A 19488-nucleotide genomic window follows, 5' to 3' on the forward strand; every position below is an offset into this window, starting at 1 on the left:
GCCATTTTGTACTGCTGCTTTGTGTTGGGTGTGCCAGATGTCACCTGGCTTTGCTCAATCATGAGCAAAGCCAGCTTTCTCGAAACATGCTGTGCATGTCATTTTGCCCTCGGGATGGCACTGTATGTCTCTTTGAACACCATTTCTTCTCACGCTGGTTAGTAGCAATATTTAATTACTCTTTTGTCCAGTTCAGTCCGTTGTACCTATGTTGCTACTGCACCATCTAAGGAATGAGGCACCTGTGAAATACAAAGCAGAATGCTGGAAACTATTTCAAATAACAGCTTTGTTCATGAGCATTTACTATTTTTTCCTATGCATGCGAAGTGAAGCCAAACATATCACCTCGAAAAAGTTTACGTTACAAAGGGAGTTTGTAAACTACCGTAGATGGGAGTGTGTGTCAGATACCTGGCAACCTTGAGCCTAATGAGGCCGGTGGCGTGCATGTTACCAAGAAGCAGCCAGCGATCATCTGCAATGTACTAGTGCCTGAAAAGGTCCTGTAAGCTGAAGCTCCGCTTTGCAATTAACCAGGGTCATGACACAGCAAGTTTGTTTTTTCTTTTTGCCTTAAATGCAAATGTCACCCTAGCCTTTTTCATTGGGTAGTATGCAAACCACTTCTTTAGCGAAACGAAATAGATTTAAAGGGACAGAACTGCAATTGTGGCCTTGTACTGTTGCGAAGTTTATAGGCGACACTATCAGATCATTTGGACGTTGATTAGGGCTCTCGTTTGCTTTAAAAACACGATTTCGAAAAAGGACAAACCGGCAATGCCTGTGGCACGCTTGTGAGCTACTCATGGGACGTTGAAATAGATGGTGCATAATTTTCACCATGCTGCCTTGAATTCATTGGTGAAACCATTTGCGCATGCCGTTAACTGAGCCACCATGATCATGTTGGGCTGAGCAGATGGCTTGTATTAAAATTAAACCACCCGAAACTCGCCCACTAGAATTTCTCAATTGGCATCACAGCTGGCGCCACGAGTCCACTGAAAGCACAGGAAATGCAAGACAGTTTAATTAAAAGCACATTGTATTGAAGGGAAAAAAATTGAGAGGCGGGGTGTCTAAAATGCATGAAATTGCCTGCAAATGGTGGAAGTGCTGAATGTTATCACAGTGACTGTGTGGTTGTAGCGTAGTATAACTGTATAGTACCCATTTGGAAATGCAAAACTGCACAGCCTGCGTCACCTAGAAGAAAACGACTTCTTGCTCCACCTCCAGATGGAAGAAGTGACAAGAGCTGCGCCGCCTTTCCACCACCCACCCACCGCATGAGTGTCCACTCGGAGGCCTGCATGAATCACGTGGCCACGCCGGGCACATCCTCTACCCGGGTACAACTCAAGTCTGAAGCGAAGCTCTGCCCACATTCATGACCGCCGCACTACTGTATATCTGCGCGATAAGGGAATAGTCCACTGTTAAAGCTTTTCTTCTTGTCTTAACAAGCTAATCCCAAAACGAAATTATGTGCACGATAATTTTGGTGTGTCTAATTTGATACAAAGTGAAACACAAAAATGTTGACATCACTTACTGTTGCTTTTGGTTAGCAGAGTAATGCAACAGCCTGTGTGCCATGGGCTGTCATTTCCAACTGCTGATTTTTTTTTACTTGTGTGAATGCGCATGCGTGATACTTCCCTGCGTTTTGACGCTATGTCACAGATGCGCAAGAGTCGATGGTGTGCCTTAATTGTTCTGTTGGACAGCTTAGCAATGCGCTCAAGATCCGTTTCGTTTTTGTTTACCTTTCATTCCCTCAACTGGGTTTGGCCTCCACACTCCATGGCTGGTCGCTTCGGGTGCGAAGCCAACACTGAGCATTATGAACTATGCCAACACTATGCTCAAGCATATACAGTTCCTTGAACATCATGGAATCGCAGCGCTAGCAGACAAGGAAACGGAGTACACGCACACTTGTCCTCCCTGTTTCCTTGTCTGCTAGCACTGCGATTCCATGATGTTCAATCACTACCAACTCGCCCAGCAACATACTCTGCACAGTTCCTTGATCATCTGAATTGTAAAACTCGTGTTCAAAACTCTGGTATCTCCTAGGGTCAGTTGCCTATAGTTCGCAAAACGTAAGCACAACCTGTGAGCTGCAGTACTGAGTATGGTTTGTGGTTTGTTTTGTTGGAGTTTAACGTCCCAAAGCGACTCAGGCTGAGGGACACTGTAGTGAAGGGCTCCGGAAATTTCGTCCACCTGGGGCTCTTTAACGTGCACTGACATCGCACAGTATGCGGGCCTCTAGAATTTCGCCTCCATCGAAATTCGACCGCTGTGGCAGGGATCGAACCCGCTTTTTTTGGGTCAGCAACCGAGCGCCATGACCACTGAGCCACCGCGGCGGCTGCAGTACTGAGTAGTTCATTTGATTATCCTGCTTTTACAAGGCGGCGCGTAGACCTTCGAATTTAAAACCAGGCAGCATTGCAGGCTTTGACACTTTGCACGAGAAGTTAAGAAACCAGTACGAGTGACGAGCTTTGACAAGCCAGGGTTATTTTTTTTTTTGCTTCGCCCTTTGCCCTGCTTTTTTGTGATGGCGTACTCCACGCACAGGGTAGTCAGCGAAGTGCCAGTGGAACCCGAGCGCATAGCAAGAGTTGTCGGGCTAGTTGGCTATTGTCTTGTAAAGCCACAAGGAACTGTGCTAATAACACGACACAAAGCAATACACCAGACATGATTGAGCGCTAACAGCGGATTTTTTGGAGGGAGGCTGTCACCACCAAATATAGAAAAGTCTGCACATGTGCATGAGGTGCTTTCACGACAGGCCTGGGGAAAAAAACACGACCACCAATACACCCTACAAGACAGAATTCAGAAATATTAGTTGGTGTTTGTATAATGCCACTGTAGTGCCACTACCGCAGTTGAACACGTTCTGTATAAGAATAGCTACCATGATTTTGCGTTCTATGGTGCTCCTGCTCCTGCCAAGAATTTGATGGAGACTACTTTTCTCTATTTGGTGGCGACAGCTGCTGAATAAATCAGTTGTTAGTTTGCGCTCGTCCTGTCTGTGTCTTTGTGTCGTGTTTTTAGCACAATTCCTTATGGCTTTACAGAACCCTGACACCTGTTTGAACTTGAAGCTGGGATCTGCATGTGGAATTGCGTTTTATCTGTGGTGCGCCATTACGTTCCTTCATGTAATAAAGGAATAAAAATAGAGTTAGCGGACGCCGATACACTGCTCAGCCTGGGTTGCGTTAGCGCAAAGAGCTCGTCGAGGCGTTGTCTGAACGCTTCCGGTTTTCTGACGTCACGCTCGCTTAGTCACGACCACGTGTCACTGACATCAGGTGTGCGACAGGACGGCGCCAGTGACCGCCAATTTCGTGCTCTCGCATAGAATTGCGCGTTGCTTAGACGAATCTGCGTTTGGGCAAGAGCTAATTGCTGTCGAGATCGAATTCGGCCTCATGCGGAATTTGTTTTCGTAATCGGGCTTCACAACCCGCCGCGGTGGCTCAGTGGTTAGGGCGCTCGGCTACTGATCCGGAGTTCCCGGGTGCGAACCCGACCGCGGCGGCTGCGTTTTTATGGAGGAAAAACTCTAAGGCGCCCGTGTGCTGTGCAATGTCAGTGCACATTAAAGATCCCCAGGGGTGCTCGAAATTAATCCGTAGCCCTCCACTACGCTACCTCTTCCTTCTTTCACTCCCTCCTTGATCATTCCCCTTACGGCGCGGTTCAGGTGTCCGCCGATATATGAGACAGATACTGCGCCATTTCCTTTCCACAAAAACCAATTATTATTATTAATCGGGCTTCAGAGCTTGCGCTTTTTTTTCCCCTGTTTTTGTTGGGCTTCTGTGAGCAAGTGAAGCCCGTCCAGCGACGCGTCTGAATGCGGTCGTATACATATTAAAGACTGTGGCACAACCAAGACGCACAAGTGACGAGAACAGCTACTGTCTGAAGTGTTAGTGTTGAGAGAGAGAGGGTCGTCCCTCTGGTCGCATGGATACCACCCAAAGGAACATCGCGCCCTCACACATTGTGGACAACCATGTTCGCTGTTTCGCCCCTGAAAGGGCGAATAGTTCGACTTTTTTTTTTACTCATTTCGTGCCCTTCTTTCCACGTGTATTTCCAACCCCAAATGGCGCTCAACGTTGCATGTTTCAGAAGATTATGCGCACAGCCGCGCCTTTCCGTGCACGCGTTGAGCGAGTAAGCGCATGGCCAGCTTCTCTTCGCGCTTGGTGAGCTGTCGGGCGTAAATGGTAAGGTATACAACTTCCAACGTGGCGTTTTGATTTTATCTGCTGGCACCAGTAGTGAAAACGAACTGAGCGATGGTATACAATTGCATTTTTCTGAAAGTATGGGAGGCGAGCAATTTTGCTGCCAACCGCGACAGTCGGCTGATCGCGGTCCGCTACGCAACTTCAATCTTTCCTCCCCAAACGAGTTAACTGTCTGCAGATTGCCGTCTTTATTTGTGTGCCCAGCTAAGCGCGAGACAGTAATGGGCGGTCGCATTTCTCGCCACGCTTCATTGGTACTGTTTGTGCACACGGCCGGATTAAGGGAACTTGGCATTTTTCTGGGCCAGTTGGTATGAATCCATGATTTGGGCCAGCATGAACTTTGGGAAGAACTCCTCTATGTTGCCGGCTATATCCTTATTAATGAGGAAACCCACACCTAGTTCTCGTCTATCCTCTAACCCGCGATAGCACAGTATGTGTCCGTCCTTTAGTACTGTATACGCCTCTCCTGTCCTCCTAACTTCGCTAAGCCCTATCACATCCCATTTAATTCCCGCTAGTTCCTCGAACAGCACTGCTAAGCTAGCCTCACTAGCTAAAGTTCTAGCGTTAAACGTTGCCAGGTTCAGATTCCAATAGCGGCCTGTCCGGAGCCAGAGATTCTTAGCACCCTCCGCTGCGTCACAGGTCTGACCGCCGCCGTGGTCAGTTGCTCTGCAGCCGCTGGGGACTGAGGGCCGAGGGTTAATTGGTTTGATCATAGAAGGTTGTGGCCAAGTACTACACCAGGGTGGCCAAATCCTGCTCTGGTGAGAGAGTGCGTTGTCGGTTCTGGTCACCGAGATAAGGCCGCACTCCAGGCCTGGTTATGCAAACATTATCTTAATTCATAAGAAGGGAGACGCCAAGGACTTGAAAAATTACAGGCCGATCAGCTTACTATCTGTTGCCTACAAAGTGTTTACTAAGGTAATCGCTAATAGAGTCAGGGCAACGTTAGACTTTAATCAACCAAATGATCAGGCAGGCTTTCGTAAAGGATATTCCACAATAGATCATATTCACACTATCAATCAGGTGATAGAGAAATGCGCAGAATATAACCAACCTCTATATATAGCTTTCATTGATTACGAGAAAGCATTCGACTCAGTGGAAACCTCAGCAGTCATACAGGCATTGCGTAATCAGGGGGTAGAAGAGCCTTATGTCAAAATACTGGAAGATATATATAGCAACTGCACAGCTACTATAGTCCTCCATAAAGTCAGCAATAAAATTCCAATAAGGAAGGGCGTCAGGCAAGGAGACACGATATCGCCAATGCTGTTCACCGCATGTTTGCAGGAGGTATTTCGAGGCCTGAATTGGGAACAGTTGGGAATAAGAATAAATGGAGAATACCTAAATAATCTGAGATTTGCTGATGACATTGCCTTGCTGAGTCACTCAGGAGGTGAACTGCAAAGCATGATCAACGAGTTAGACAGGCAGAGCAGAACGATGGGTCTAAAAATTAACATGCAGAAAACCAAGGTAATGTTCAACAGCCTAGCAAGGGAACAACAGTTCACAATTGGCAGCGAGAGCCTGGAAATTGTGCCGGAATACGTCTACTTAGGGCAGGTAGTGACAGCTGATCCGGATCATGAGAGGGAGATAACTAGAAGGATAAGAATGGGGTGGAGCGCATACGGCAAATTCTCGCAGATCATGAGTGGCAGTTTACCAATTTCCCTCAAGAGGAAAGTGTACAACAGCATAATCTTACCGGTACTCACCTACGGGGCAGAAACGTGGAGGCTAACGAAAAGAGTTCAGCTTAAGTTAAGGACAACGCAGCGAGCCATGGAAAGAAAAATGATAGGTGTAACGTTAAGAGATCGGAAGCGGGCAGAGTGGGTGAGGGAACAAACACGGGTTAATGACATCCTAGTCGAAATCAAGAGAAAGAAATGGGCTTGGGCAGGGCATGTATTGCGAAGGCAAGATAACCGCTGGTCTTTAAGGGTAGCGGAGTGGGTTCCAAGAGAAAGTAAGCGTAGCAGGGGGCGGCAGAAGGTTAGATGGGCGGAGGAGATTAAGAAGTTTGCAGGCAAAGGGTGGATGCAGCTGGCAAAGGATAGGGTTAATTGGAGAGACATGGGAGAGGCCTTTGCCCTGCAGTGGGTGTAGTAAGGCTGATGATGATGATGATGAACTTTGGGACACAAACGAAGAGAGACACGTGGAACACGGAACGAGCAGTGTGTTCCGTGTTCCAAGTGTCTCTCTTCGTTTGTGTCCCAAAGTTCATGCTGGCCCAAATCACGGATTAAGGGAACTTGACAGGAAAAATTGGCGTGACAGTACACGGTGGTATGCTGCCTTCCAAACCTTTCGTTTATTTGTAAACCGCGGGAGAAATACAAATGTTGACGCGCGTCACTTTCTTTTTTTTTTCGCCATTTTGATTAAGTTGGATTAGCCATACATCGCTGCTGCTGATAGGCAACGTACAAACCGAGTAAAGACAAAACGCCCGCGGCTTCTCTCGGTTCCAGTAGCAGAGACAACTCGCTCGTCGGTGCTATTTTAATCGCGACACGCTAATGGGGCGTCGCCCGCACCGATCGAGAGATAAACAACTCCATTGATGGCGCATTTATCGCGAAAGAAATGCGTTTGCACGCTCGTGAAAAGCGGCGGCATGGTCTGAAGACTCGGAACTATACATGTATTAGAGTTTACGGAGTTCAACGAACGATGCATGAAGTAAGTAGCCGTTGGTGCCCCTGTGAAATGGTAAAAAACCCGCGCTGCTGCCTGGTGCCCTCACCAGTGCGTTTTCTTTTTTTTCCCCACGTTATCTTGCAAGGAACGTTTGTATATATCGGATAACGACTATAGAAGTCCGAGCCTTATCGAAACGCGTGAGCGCTGTGACCAAACAAAAGCGATCTGTCGCAAATGGGGTGCAACCTTCGCGCTCCACTCCGAATAATCGGCCGCCGCTTCCTCTGTCGTTAGTCGAGTGATAAAATCTTGTCCCACTTCCTTCTTTTTCGCGCATGTGTGCTTTCCGGCACATTAGTCGGCCTCTTGAAGTTGCCCTAACCGTTGTCTCGATTCCGCACTTCCTCTGCGTGTCTGACCAACAGAACTCGCAGTTCCTATCGTTGACGTGAGATTGGTATGTTCGTACGAAGGCGAGGCGATGTACCTGACGTCACATCAGCGGGCGCGCGCGCTTCGTGACGCGGTCGAGTTCCTTGCTGCGACCGGTTTCTTTCCAGCTTATTGCATCGAAATGCCGCCACTTCCGAGTGCGATGCCGTTTAACAAGGCCTACTTGCAGCTGATGGGATCAGCGCGTATTCGGCGAAAGGAAAAGGTTCGGCAGCCCCGCCGCGGTGGCTCAGTGGTTAGGGCGCTCGACTACTGATCCGGAGTTCCCGGGTTCGAACCCGACCGCGGCGGCTGCGTTTTTATGGAGGAAAAACGCTAAGGCGCCCGTGTGCTGTGCGATGTCAGTGCAAGTTAAAGATCCCCAAGTGGTCGAAATTATTCCGGAGCCCTCCACTACGGCACCTCTCTCTTCCTTTCTTCTTTCACTCCCCCTTTACCCTTCCCTTACGGCGCGGTTCAGGCGTCCAACGATATATGAGACAGATACTGCGCCATTTCCTTTCCCCGCAAAACCAGTTATTATTATTAAAAGGTTCGGCAAAGGTTCGCTTTGTGCTCGGCGCTTTCGTTCACTCGCGTTGGTATCCTATCGACCTTCCCTCGGAGGAGATTGTGTTCATCGCTATTTTCTTGCCGCGGCTGTCGCTTCGCTTGAAGCAACCGAATGTCGCGCACATTCTCTTCTCTCACGGCGCGGTTCAGGTGTCCACGAGGCCGCTAGTCTGAAGCCCAGCCGCTGCGGCCATTTCTGAACTGCAGACGTAAGTGCAAAAACGCCAGTGTGCCGAGATTTTTATGCACGCAAGGGACCCTAAGCAATTGAAATCAATGCGGCACACTCCAGAGCAGCGTGTTTACCGTTGCCCACAGCGTAAATCGTTTTGGGAAGCAAAAAACAAATGAAAATGCCTGCTCTGATTGTTTTCCTGAGCGTCGGAGATCATTTGTGGATTTAAAAAAAAAACGAAATCGCCCCTCGAAGCTACCGTCATCTTGTCCGCGTCCCTCGTTCACCCCCCCTACCTCCACTGGTGTCGTTCGGTCTTGTGATTTTCGGCTTGCGGCTTTTACGGCACAAATTCCTTGTCTATGAAGGTCATTCAAGCCTTAGCGAAAACGTTAGAACATCTTTTCTGCAGAAAATAGTTAAGATAGTGTTTCACGGGACGCAGCAGAGAAGAAAAATCAGAACAGAAAAGCTGCGGGTGCAAGTTTAAAAAAACCTCGGCGCTCGTACCTGGATCGTAACCACGAAGCAATGGAATGCCAAAAAAATACGGCAACATTTTCGACACTTCTCACGTGCTAGTGGCCAGTATAGAGTAACTCAAGTCGCGTCCATGCAGCTTGGATTCAGAGCGTCCAGTACTGGAACCTAACTGTATTTGAAAACCGACCGTGGCACCATCCCCGCCACAGCATTCAACTCGGAGAACCGCGAGCTCCGGCTGCGACCAGGCAGTCATCTCGTCTGCACTCGAGGGAGCCGTTCCCATGGTAACCCGGCGGCGCAGACGGATAGTTAATCTCAATCCTCCTTCCATTGGCAGCGCCCTTGTGCCCCATCAACAGTCTTGTTGTGTTGTTGTTGTTGTTGACATTCGTTGACAGCGTCTTTCTTCTTTTCAATATCGTCTCCCTTTGTTGTTGTTTTTTTCATATGCGCCGCGACTGGGATGCCTGGATGCGCCAAAGTGAATCTCTATTGATGCTGGCCGGGCTCCCGTGTTTTAAAGTGCGCCGTGTTCTCCTATCGACATTAATGGTTAATGGTCGCCTGCGTACTCTTCCGGCACAAAAACCGTTGGTTAACGTGCAAAAAAGCGTACAGGTGCCGTTGCCGAATCAGCGGTAGAATTTACGATACTTTTTGACCGTGTAAAAGCGCGCTCGTCTTTGGCCGGTTATCGTGCTCTGAACAGTGGTGATTACCTGAGCGCAGATCGGCGGAGAGTCGTTATTTTTTATGCGTGTGAGGAACAGCTGAGTAATCGACGCCTTCGGCGACACAGCTCTGTGCCGAATGAGAAGTTGTTTTCCACATATAGGTGCCGTGCTGGAGCTACGAATGAAATTTGCAGGGACGTGCGTATATACGTACTTTCTAACGTTTCTTGACCTGTTTAACTATTGGACTGCACTACCATTGGTCTTAGCAGCCGGTTATGCCAGGGCTGGTAGCTGGCGGTTCTGGATTCAAAGGCGGTGATGATCAACGACTTCGAGTGAAAAAAAAAAAAAAAGATGATTATGGTAGGTTGATTTTAATGCCGTGCGTGTTTATAGTTTACGTAGGTTTAACGTCCTAAAGCGACTGAGGCTATGAGGGACGCCGTAGTGAAGGGCTCCGGAAATTTAGACCACCTGGTGTTCTCTAACGTGCACTGTCATCGCACAGTACACGGACCTCTGCAATTTTGCCTACATCGAAATTCGACCGCCGCGGCCGGGATCAAACCTGCGTCTTTTGGATCAGATCAGCCGAGCGCCATAACCACTGAGCCACCGCGGCGGCTAAGTGCATGGTGTGTGCGTGGGTGGAGGGAGGGAGGTTGTAGCTGAGGGCTGCTTATTAACTCTGACCGCCTGAAATTCTTTAATCCAGTGACAGCACACGGCCACCACGGGATTCGATCCCGCAACCTAGGGATCAGCAGCCGAACGCCAAAGGCACTGAGCCGCCACGGCGGGTAAAATGGCGTCTGGGCTGATTGGTCCAAGAGCGCCATATAACTGGTCTGTTTGGTCTACAATAGCATTTCTTATTGCAAGTAGCTTACATGTTTTAGTCAAGTTGGAGGCTAGCTTGCTACAGGGTTTCGGACCAATGATATATGCACCTTCAATTGCATTCTTTCTGAGACTTACGACGAGAGTTCGGACCGATAACATACGCACCTTCAGTTGTATGCTTTAAGGCACCAAGATGTCAAGATCTGAGAGCTACTGCTTCCTTTCGTTTCCCCAAAAACCCTTCCTTTCCTCAAAACATTTTTTCGCATGCCTCCACATATAAGCAGACTTAATTGCCCTCAAAATTTTTAATAGGTTAGGTTAGGTTAGCCCACTGCGAGGACCCGGCCAAGCAAGCCATTGCCACAGGCCGGGCTCTCAGCGTCATGAGCCTCCGGGACATGAACGTTTGAGTGCAGTGGGGCCGTGCGGGGGGCCCAAGGTCCTGCGCGTCCTAAACTCGCCTGTGTCTAATAAAGTTTCCACAACCACCACCACCCACTGCAGGGCAAAGGCTTAAGTGAAAGTGTTGTTTATGAAACGATTTAAGGGCTGGAGAGTCACTTAAGTCGTACTATAAGTTTTGTTCTTGAATACGGCGGTAAGTATTGTGCTCCAGAGGAACCGAACACTATAGGCCCGGGAAAAACTTGTACCCATTGGAAGACCGGTTGGTACCCGCTGACACTGAGGATCGAACGCTGCACCTGCCGTGTGCGAGGCAAAAGAATCAATGGGAAAAAGAGTGCTACGAATTACGGCCCGAGCCCGGTTCCTCGAAAGCACATGCTGATCGTAGCTGCTGATAAATACGTCCTGGTCAGGGGCGGTGGCCCTTATGTGGCTTCCATAGTTGAAAGGAAGTATTTGCTTCCGAGATCCTCCCTCCAGTTTGGCGTGGTTACTGCACTGCATCGCACGATACAAGTCAAGCCCACATGTAATGGCCGTATTTATAGCGAACTCTCGCTTATTACGAACGAAGACGGTGCTGCCGTCAAAATATGCATGGCACCGCATCTCATACACAACGAACAACCGTGTCCCCACTTCTCGGTTATGTAGCGAACGAGGAGGGGCTGTCCACTCGCCCCCGCAGTCGATAAACTCGCGCTTCTCGCAAGCGCGGACACCCAAGAGCGACTCCCAGCCGCCCCGACACTGCCCGGAAAAAGAGTGTGGCGACCCCCCCCCCCCCCCCGAACAAAAAAAAATGGCGGCATTGAAACTGTTGATAACTGCCGGCCGAGCAAGCGCCGACGGGCCAGGAGGCCTATATGAGGTAAATCGGTACATGCGTGTGTGCCGGCTCGGCAGATTGTCTGGAATATAACAAGAATTAAGCACAGTGGATGATAAAGAGGGGCAGCGTTGAAGCCGAAACTATTGCGCTCGGTCGATGAACTTCGGATGCAAGGCACGTGACTTGCCATGTTGGCCCAGCCAGTTACGTGGCATGAGTCGCCTACCCAATCGGCTCTGTACCATGCGCATGTGCGAGAAGCGCGCTGCGCTATTGGTCGCTGAATGGGCCCAGGAAACACAGGTCATCATGAACCTGACTGCGCCCACTGCAGGGCAAAGGCCTCTCCCATGTCTCTCCAATTTACCCTGCCCTTTGCCAGCTGCGGCCACCGTATCCCCGCAAATATACTTAATCTCATCCGCCCACCTGACCTTCTGCGTCCCCTGCTACGCTTCTCTTCCCTTGCCTTCGCATTACATGCCCTGCCCAAGCCCCCATTTCTACCTCTTACTTTATTCTTTCACTCCCTCCTTTATCCCTTCCCTTACGGCGCGGTTCAGGTGTCCAACGAGATATGAGACAGATACTGCGCCATTTCCTTTCCTCAAAAACCAATTATTATTATTATTATTATTATTATTATTATCCTCTTGATTTCGACTAGGGTGTCATTAACCCGCGTTTGTTCGTTCGCCCACTCTGCCCTCTTCCTGTCTCTTAGCGTTGCACCTATCATTTTTCTTTCCATAGCAGGAAACACAGATGGCGCAGCCTAAAACCCATGTGGTGAGACGAACGCGGACTTGTCTTAAAGCGTCGTTGATGCACAACTGGTCGGAGCTGATATCGCCGGCTGGCATGACTTCATTGGGGCGAATGATAACGGCGACACCTCGGGGCCATGAATGACGAAGCCGCATCTACGCGTAGCACGAGCACTTCTCAACTGCTGTAATCTGAAGAATGCGATAAAATGCAGGCCGGCCTATAGCACTATAGGCGCCGCTTACACTTCAATGGCGACTAGTTACATCGCGTCTCTAAAGGTAGACTATTGCCAAAAGATCTGGGTGAGGAACACGTGACTGCTGAATATCTAGCTTAGAAAGCACCGTCAAGGGTCTTCAGCGAAGCAGCAGGCATTATGACGGCGTAGCAGACGCTCATGACGCAATGTTAAAAAAATGGACGCCAGCTTTGTCTAGCTGAGTCAGTATTTTCGGTCGTAGAATGGAAATTCTACTTACTATACTAATCTCGGATACAACGAACGCATCCGCGCGACCGTCAGGTTCGTTACAACACGGCTCGACTGTATTTTTTAATTATAAGAATTTAACAGGGCCAACCTTTGTACTTTTCAGATGTTCGGTACAGCCTCAATAAAATGCAGTGTTACCCAGAAGGCCGGCTTGGGAGAAGGAGAATTTGAACGAAGAAATAATCGGTAGAATACAGGCTGCTTTGGACGCTCCCGCTGTAATGCGCATACGCGTCCTGAAGCGTGCTCAGAATGCTTACATTTCAACCATGCAATGCCCATCCTACAGGTTTCATTATGAGCGCAGTTTTTCTGTATACTATGTACCAAGTATTTCGAAACGTCTTCGGGGCCTGCCTGGGGGAGAGCCACTTTTCTGGCAGGATTCGTTGCCGTTATATTGGGATGCATTCTCCTTCCGAGGCGTTAGGAGTGTATGTCGACTTCCCGTGCGAATATTCAAAACTTTTGAAAAACAGATCGAATATCTTTGTTTGATTCCCTGAACGAATCAAAAAGCGCATTTTCAATATTTACTGACATCGCACAGCAAACGCTAAGGCGCCCGTGTGCTGTGCGATGTCAGTGCACGTTAAAGATCCCCAGGTGGTCGAAATTATTCCGGAGCCCTCCACTACGGCACCTATTCTTCCTTTCACTCCCTCCTTTATCCCTTCCCTTACGGCGCGGTTCAGGTGTCCAAAGATATATGAGACAGATACTGCGCCATTTCCTTTCCCTAAAAAAACCAATTATTATTATCAATATTTTATCCGAAATTTCTTCCAATACTTGTCGAATAATTGGCACGAAGTTTTAATAAGTCTTGCCGCAGTTTTCTTCTACGACTGGTTCAAAAACAAGGCCCATTCCGACGCCGCGCAGCATGCTGCATGCCATGATCGGCCTTATCGGGAAGTAGTGTCTCTGTACATGCTCCCGCAGGGGAGCATATACAGGAACACTACCGGGAAGAAGAGTTCAGCGCCACGACGCGCTTTTGGACGCCCCACTCCAGCTGTAGTGAACACTGTTGTGCGCGTGTTTTTTCCTTATCATGAACTTATCACGCGTGTAACCTGTACTTATTGTTATTGTGTAAATAGTTTTTGTGTACATTACCTCTCCCCCCTGTCTTTTTTCCCGGTCCCCTCACCTTTTTCACTTCTCCATTCTGCCTGTTATCCTTTATTTCCGCTGCCCCAGCTCAGGTGGTTGGAACCCGACCGCGGCGGCTGCGTTTTTATGGAGGCAAAACGCTAAGGCGCCCGTGTGCTGTGCGATGTCAGTGCACGTTAAAGATCCCCAGGTCGTCGAAATTATTCCGGAGCCCTCCACTACGGCACCTCTTTCTTCTTTCACTCCCTCCATCCCTTCCCTTACGGCGTGGTTCAGGTGTCCGCCGATATGTGAGCCAGATACTGCGCCATTTCCTTTCCCCAAAACCAATTTCATTTCCTTTGTATTATTATTTTAATAAAACCACTTCGTCGTCATCATCATCATGACGCAGTTCAGTTGTGTGGCAGCGTTCATAACGCTCCAAGATTGGGCAACCCGTCAGGGCCTATCCCTTGTAAAAATGGTCTACAGACTTTCTGTAGACTTCTTATAGACTTTATTGCCTTCCTATAGACATTGTGACGAGGACTATGGAATATACGCTTGCTTCGGGGCGTAATCCTTTTAGTGCGAAAGCTCTAGTGGCCTCCTGACCTGGAAAATGCCGGTGTTGGGTGAAACCTCTAAAGTTAGTCACGTGGTGCGGGAAATGGCAGGGAAATAAACGAGACTGAATGAAGGTGACCTTGGCCAACCTGGAGAAGTAAAACGAATATTGCCGCGACTGGGTTTCGAACCCGCGGCGGCGCGAACAGATCAACATCGCTGGCCACTGCACGAGGGTATTATGCTATTATGCGAACGGGTGAATAATCGCACAAGCATCAACAAAACACCGACAGCGGTTTTGTGCTGGACTTCCATAGCCATGCGCCATGCGAAACGATGGACGCCTTCGTCTTCAGCCCGTCATTCCAGTAGGGAACTGCGATGCGCGTCTCGCCAATTTCGATACCGCACCTATCTTGGGCGAGGCATTCCTGGCCTCAACCGGCCATCAGCTGCGCGCCGAGCCACGCGGTGATTACCGAGGTCCGTGCGGAAGTGTTTGATTGCCGGCCGGAAGCTCACCCCGATCCGCCGAGGTGGAGCAAAAATGTGCCAGGTCCGGACCGGAATCGTTGGTCAAGCGCCCGGCGATGCCCTCAATCTCCTGAGCTCATGTCATGCGCGGAATTCCCAAGCGCCGCACAGGCGTTCAAGCGGAGCACATGGTGTGTTCGTAATGTGTACGCGTAAGCTTCTCAACGAAGTGAATGGAGTTAGTGCAGCGGATGTGATAGCAGACAATGCTCGGCAAACTACACACACCTTTTTTATTTTTGTTGTCCTTTGTTTTTCTTCTTTCCTCAACAAAGTAGCTTGTCACAAGCATTTTGTTCTCTTGTTTCCTTTTTTTCAGGTTTTTTACGTCGAGTCTCCGTAAATTTACGGGGCTATTTATACGGTGCTGGGTTTAGTGAAACTTCCGCTTTTATCGCTTTATCGCTGTAAAATTTTTTTCGTTCTGCTGAGTTAGTTGCGTCGTGAAGCGCTGTTGTTCGCGACGAATGAAGTGGTGTTCTGCTTGAATTATGGCTACGTGCTTGGGTTAATTATAGTGGTGCTCTGTAAAATTCTGCCGCGCTATCTGGGGGTCGTTTTTACAATTCGTCTGCTTTCATTCCGTAAAGAAATCGTAAATCGTGAAGGAGTTGTATAAGTACTTGCCTAACTTCGCGGCGTTAAACGACTTTCGTACTTGTAATAATAGAAACATGCGCAGAGGCTAAATTTACTATCATAGCGTATTTTCTCTGAAATTAATTCGTCCGAAAAAAATTCTTTAACGAACTATTTCAGGAAGGGCAGAAACTGCGCAAAAGAACGAGGACAGTAGGTAAAGAAACCCTGCCTCGAAAATGAACCCGCTAGCCCGCAAGGACGTTCTATTAGAACTATTTGGCACCGCGGAGGAATAGGAGAGGACAGTGATGAGGCGTATATAGTATTCAACTGGGTATTACTTATATCGCATGTAGCCAAATTTAAGAACAAATGATGAGGACAGAGGTTCGATAATTTTTTCCTGAAGTTCAAAAAGTAGCTACCGCTACGCGAATACCCCACAGTTGGGAAAAAAAAAAAAGCTGAGCTTTAGTATATATAGTATTCCTGAACTGGTTAAAATAAGCTCAGTGCACTCTTGCGCAGTACCGTCACATACCTTCTGCTATGTTTTCGCTATCATTTAGAAACCACTTTATACGGGCTTTTTGTCACGTGCTGAATGTCAGACGCCTTCAAGACTATGCGGCAGAACTCGAGTTGCTTTAAACAGCCGCAAACGGAGGCGCTGGAAGTGTGACACGACTAAAATATGCAGAATGGTCCACAAGACGCCTCACTAGCTTCCTAGGCATTGCTAAGCCGCCAGGAACAGCATACGCGCAGCAACGCAGTTAAGCGCTTGTCATGTCGTACATCTAACTATGCATATTCATTCATACCACGTACTATAACTGACTGGAACGCTCTGCCTTCACATGTTGCTACCGTCACTGATGCGGATAAATTTTATAATCTATTGGCTGCCACTACCTCTGGATAATTTTTTTGGGTACATTGTTCACTTACTAGTGCATTAGGTTTCTGTCTTGTATTTCTGTTATTGACGATGCTCGTTTTATTCTCATGCCGTTGTCTGTGAGACATTGTATAACTTGTATTAACGTTACCGTCTGCTGCTCTGTTCATGTTTTTGTTTTTTCCCCTTTACGCTTCAATGTGTAATTTTGTGTTTTGTATTTTCTTGCAAATACTCGTGTGCTTTTATCTGTTTTGTTGTAGTTTCTTGAAATTGTGGTTTATTTGTTTACTTTTGATTACATGCCTGTACCCCCCCCCCCCCCTCCCCCTATGTAATACCCTCAAACTGAGGGCCCTTAGGGTTATTTTGTATAAATAAATAAATAAATAAACATGAGCATCTCGGCCACAGGCTTTATGTCCTGTGGTGCCGAAGGCTGCACGATTGAGGTGGACAACTCATATCCTGTTCAACCTCGTGCGGAACCTGCGCGCCGCCTTAGTGAGAAGTGATGTCACAACCAGTAGGCAAACGGAAGCGAAATAAGCACTAAAAAAACAATCGAAGAGATCGGTTGCACGCATGAAAGCACATTTCCGCAGCATGACTATCCGTTACGGAACACGAGCTTACAATATCGTCGATATGTCACAGCCGCACATAGTCATGCAGCTCCGCCTTTTCGTTTCCCCTCTGAACCATAAAATAATAAAATATTTCATCGAAACCCCTAATTTCCCCGATCAAAAACAGAATGGCCACTCGACGGACATAGTATGCTTCTTTCGGATGCTTCGGACATCCGTTATGTCTGCAGCAGCATGCACTGTCGGTGTCCGTCAGGCGCTGCAAAGTAACTCTATCCGTAAGATGTCCGAATGATATCCCGGCACGGATGTATTCTGGATATCAAGACGCCGAGCGGCAGCAGTACTACCACGCTCCTTTCCATATAAATGCTTTCGGCATGCTTCACGTGTACAGTTTGTCCTAGATTACACGAGTTAAAGGTTTTCAAAACGCTGATACATGTTGCGGACATTGTTGGAAGTCGCCTAGATCAAAGAGCCGTATGTTTTACTTAACACTTTGCCGTTAAATCGAGAACTTTAATTAACCTTTAAGCACCTGGAGCCACGTGAAAAGTGTCAATTAGGAAGTTGTTGGGCGTGAGAAAAAAAAAAAACGACGAACGTGTTATAATCTCTGCGAAGAAACCTTTACCTGAAGCGAATTTTCTAAGCTTCGAAGGAAGAGCGCGGAACTTCAGAGAAGCATATTTCAGGTGCTGTCACGCTCTTATAGCTGCTGCGGCTGCGCGACGCGCGACGTCAACAGCCAATAGGAGAGCGTTTCCAGGAGCGGGGAACTCCAGCCACGCGCTCTTGGCTCCGTGATTGGCTCAAATGTTTCGGACTTCAGGCGCTTTCCTCCATTCTCGAAAGCACTCGCGCAATGAAGCTATACTGCAACCCACTTGTTTATTTTGAACTTATTAATCGGAAGTTTTGTATCAAAGTTAATTTTAATTCATCAAAGCTTGCTGCAAACTCTCTGCTTCATCAGTGGATCACTTTGTCTCAGTTTAAAAGGGAAGGAGCAGTTTCAGTGTCATTACAGCAACCCGCACCAGCTTTTTGAGAACCTTCGCTCACGTTTTGTGGCATACCCTGTACTCCAGATGTCAGGAACAGCATAGCGTTGCTCTGTTATTTACACACACCTTGAAAACCACTTCAAAGCCGTGCTCAGTGGCGAGGACGAAAAAGAAGAATGGTTCAAGAGAGGCGACGCTGAATACTATATACTATTACTGCTCATTTTCTCATCAAAATGTCCCTGTCTCCAGCAATTAAGCGCCAGTGTCTTGGCCACTCCCCCGTAGTGGGCATGTGCCAGCTTCATTTGAGGCCAACCAACCAACCAAGTTCAGCTCCGCCTACTGCACAGCCCTGCACACTCCTGCATGTGAACCCCTGAGCATCAAATTAGCTCACTGCACTTCGCGGTATTCTCGAGGAAACTGTAGACCTTTCCAACTGGAACGCGCACATGTTAAAACACCTACTCGTTAGAGTGTTGCGAACAGGTGCAGAGTGCTCGCGCTACCACTTCCAACCTGCTTGGCGCAATGGTGCACGCAACAGTCCTGATGCAAATACGGCGACGTCCAAGGAACGATCACTGGAAAGGTATATACATTTCGTTATAGCTTGCTACCATGTGAGGTCTGATGCCGAAATTTACCTCCTCTGCTTGGCTTCCAATGCACCAGTGATGGATATCTAAACAGCAGCAATGGTGACAAATTGGATTTGTTCTGTCATCTCTTCACAGTGCTATAAGCCCCTTATTGTGAAGTGAATAGCAAGCTCGCACACGTACTGGGGGTCCGAATTTGGGGGTATCTCCCTAAAGTACAGAATGTAAAAGATTTATCCCCTAGCAACACAAGCTGTTGTGCAAACATCTAGGCAGATGCAATTCGTGTGCAACGTTTGTTTACAGCGCATTGCACGAGTGTCTCCCTGGTCGACGTATCGCTTATACTCCCTCTTCGGTTATAAGACTGCAGTTGGAACTGGTTAAGGATCGGACAGATGTGAGCCCACTCCTTTGATATCAAGCGACCCTGCAAAAATTTATCTTCAAGTGAGTCAAGGCAGTTAGACGAAGTGAACATTAAGTAAGAAGCAGAGGTAGAGTCGCGGAGAAAATGATAAGGACCACGCTTCCGTGTTCAAACTTTTCTGTTGCGTTGGGTAACGGAAAATAAATGTTTGATGCCTTTACGTGTAAAGGCAAAAGTCACTTGCATTGGCATCGCTAGGTAACGCGACAGAAGACTTTGACCGCCGAAGCGTACTTCATCTTCTTCGTCCGCAACTGTACATCATGAAGATCAACGTATAAGCGCTTCGCTCTTGCTTATAGAACGCTAATTTACTGTCATTCTTGTTTTGTCAGCGTGGTGCGGCGCAATAACAGTACTATCCTCTCGTTCAGAGCAGTAGGCAATGCATGGAGAGTCTTTTTTTCCGCGTTGGCCGCGGATGCCGTCGGCGCTAGAACGGTGCTGGATCCGACGGCCACGTGGGGGCAAACAGAAAACGCGTCTAATTAAATG

This window comes from Amblyomma americanum, chromosome 4 (genome assembly GCF_052857255.1).
Source record: "Amblyomma americanum isolate KBUSLIRL-KWMA chromosome 4, ASM5285725v1, whole genome shotgun sequence".
Lineage (NCBI taxonomy): Eukaryota > Metazoa > Arthropoda > Arachnida > Ixodida > Ixodidae > Amblyomma > Amblyomma americanum.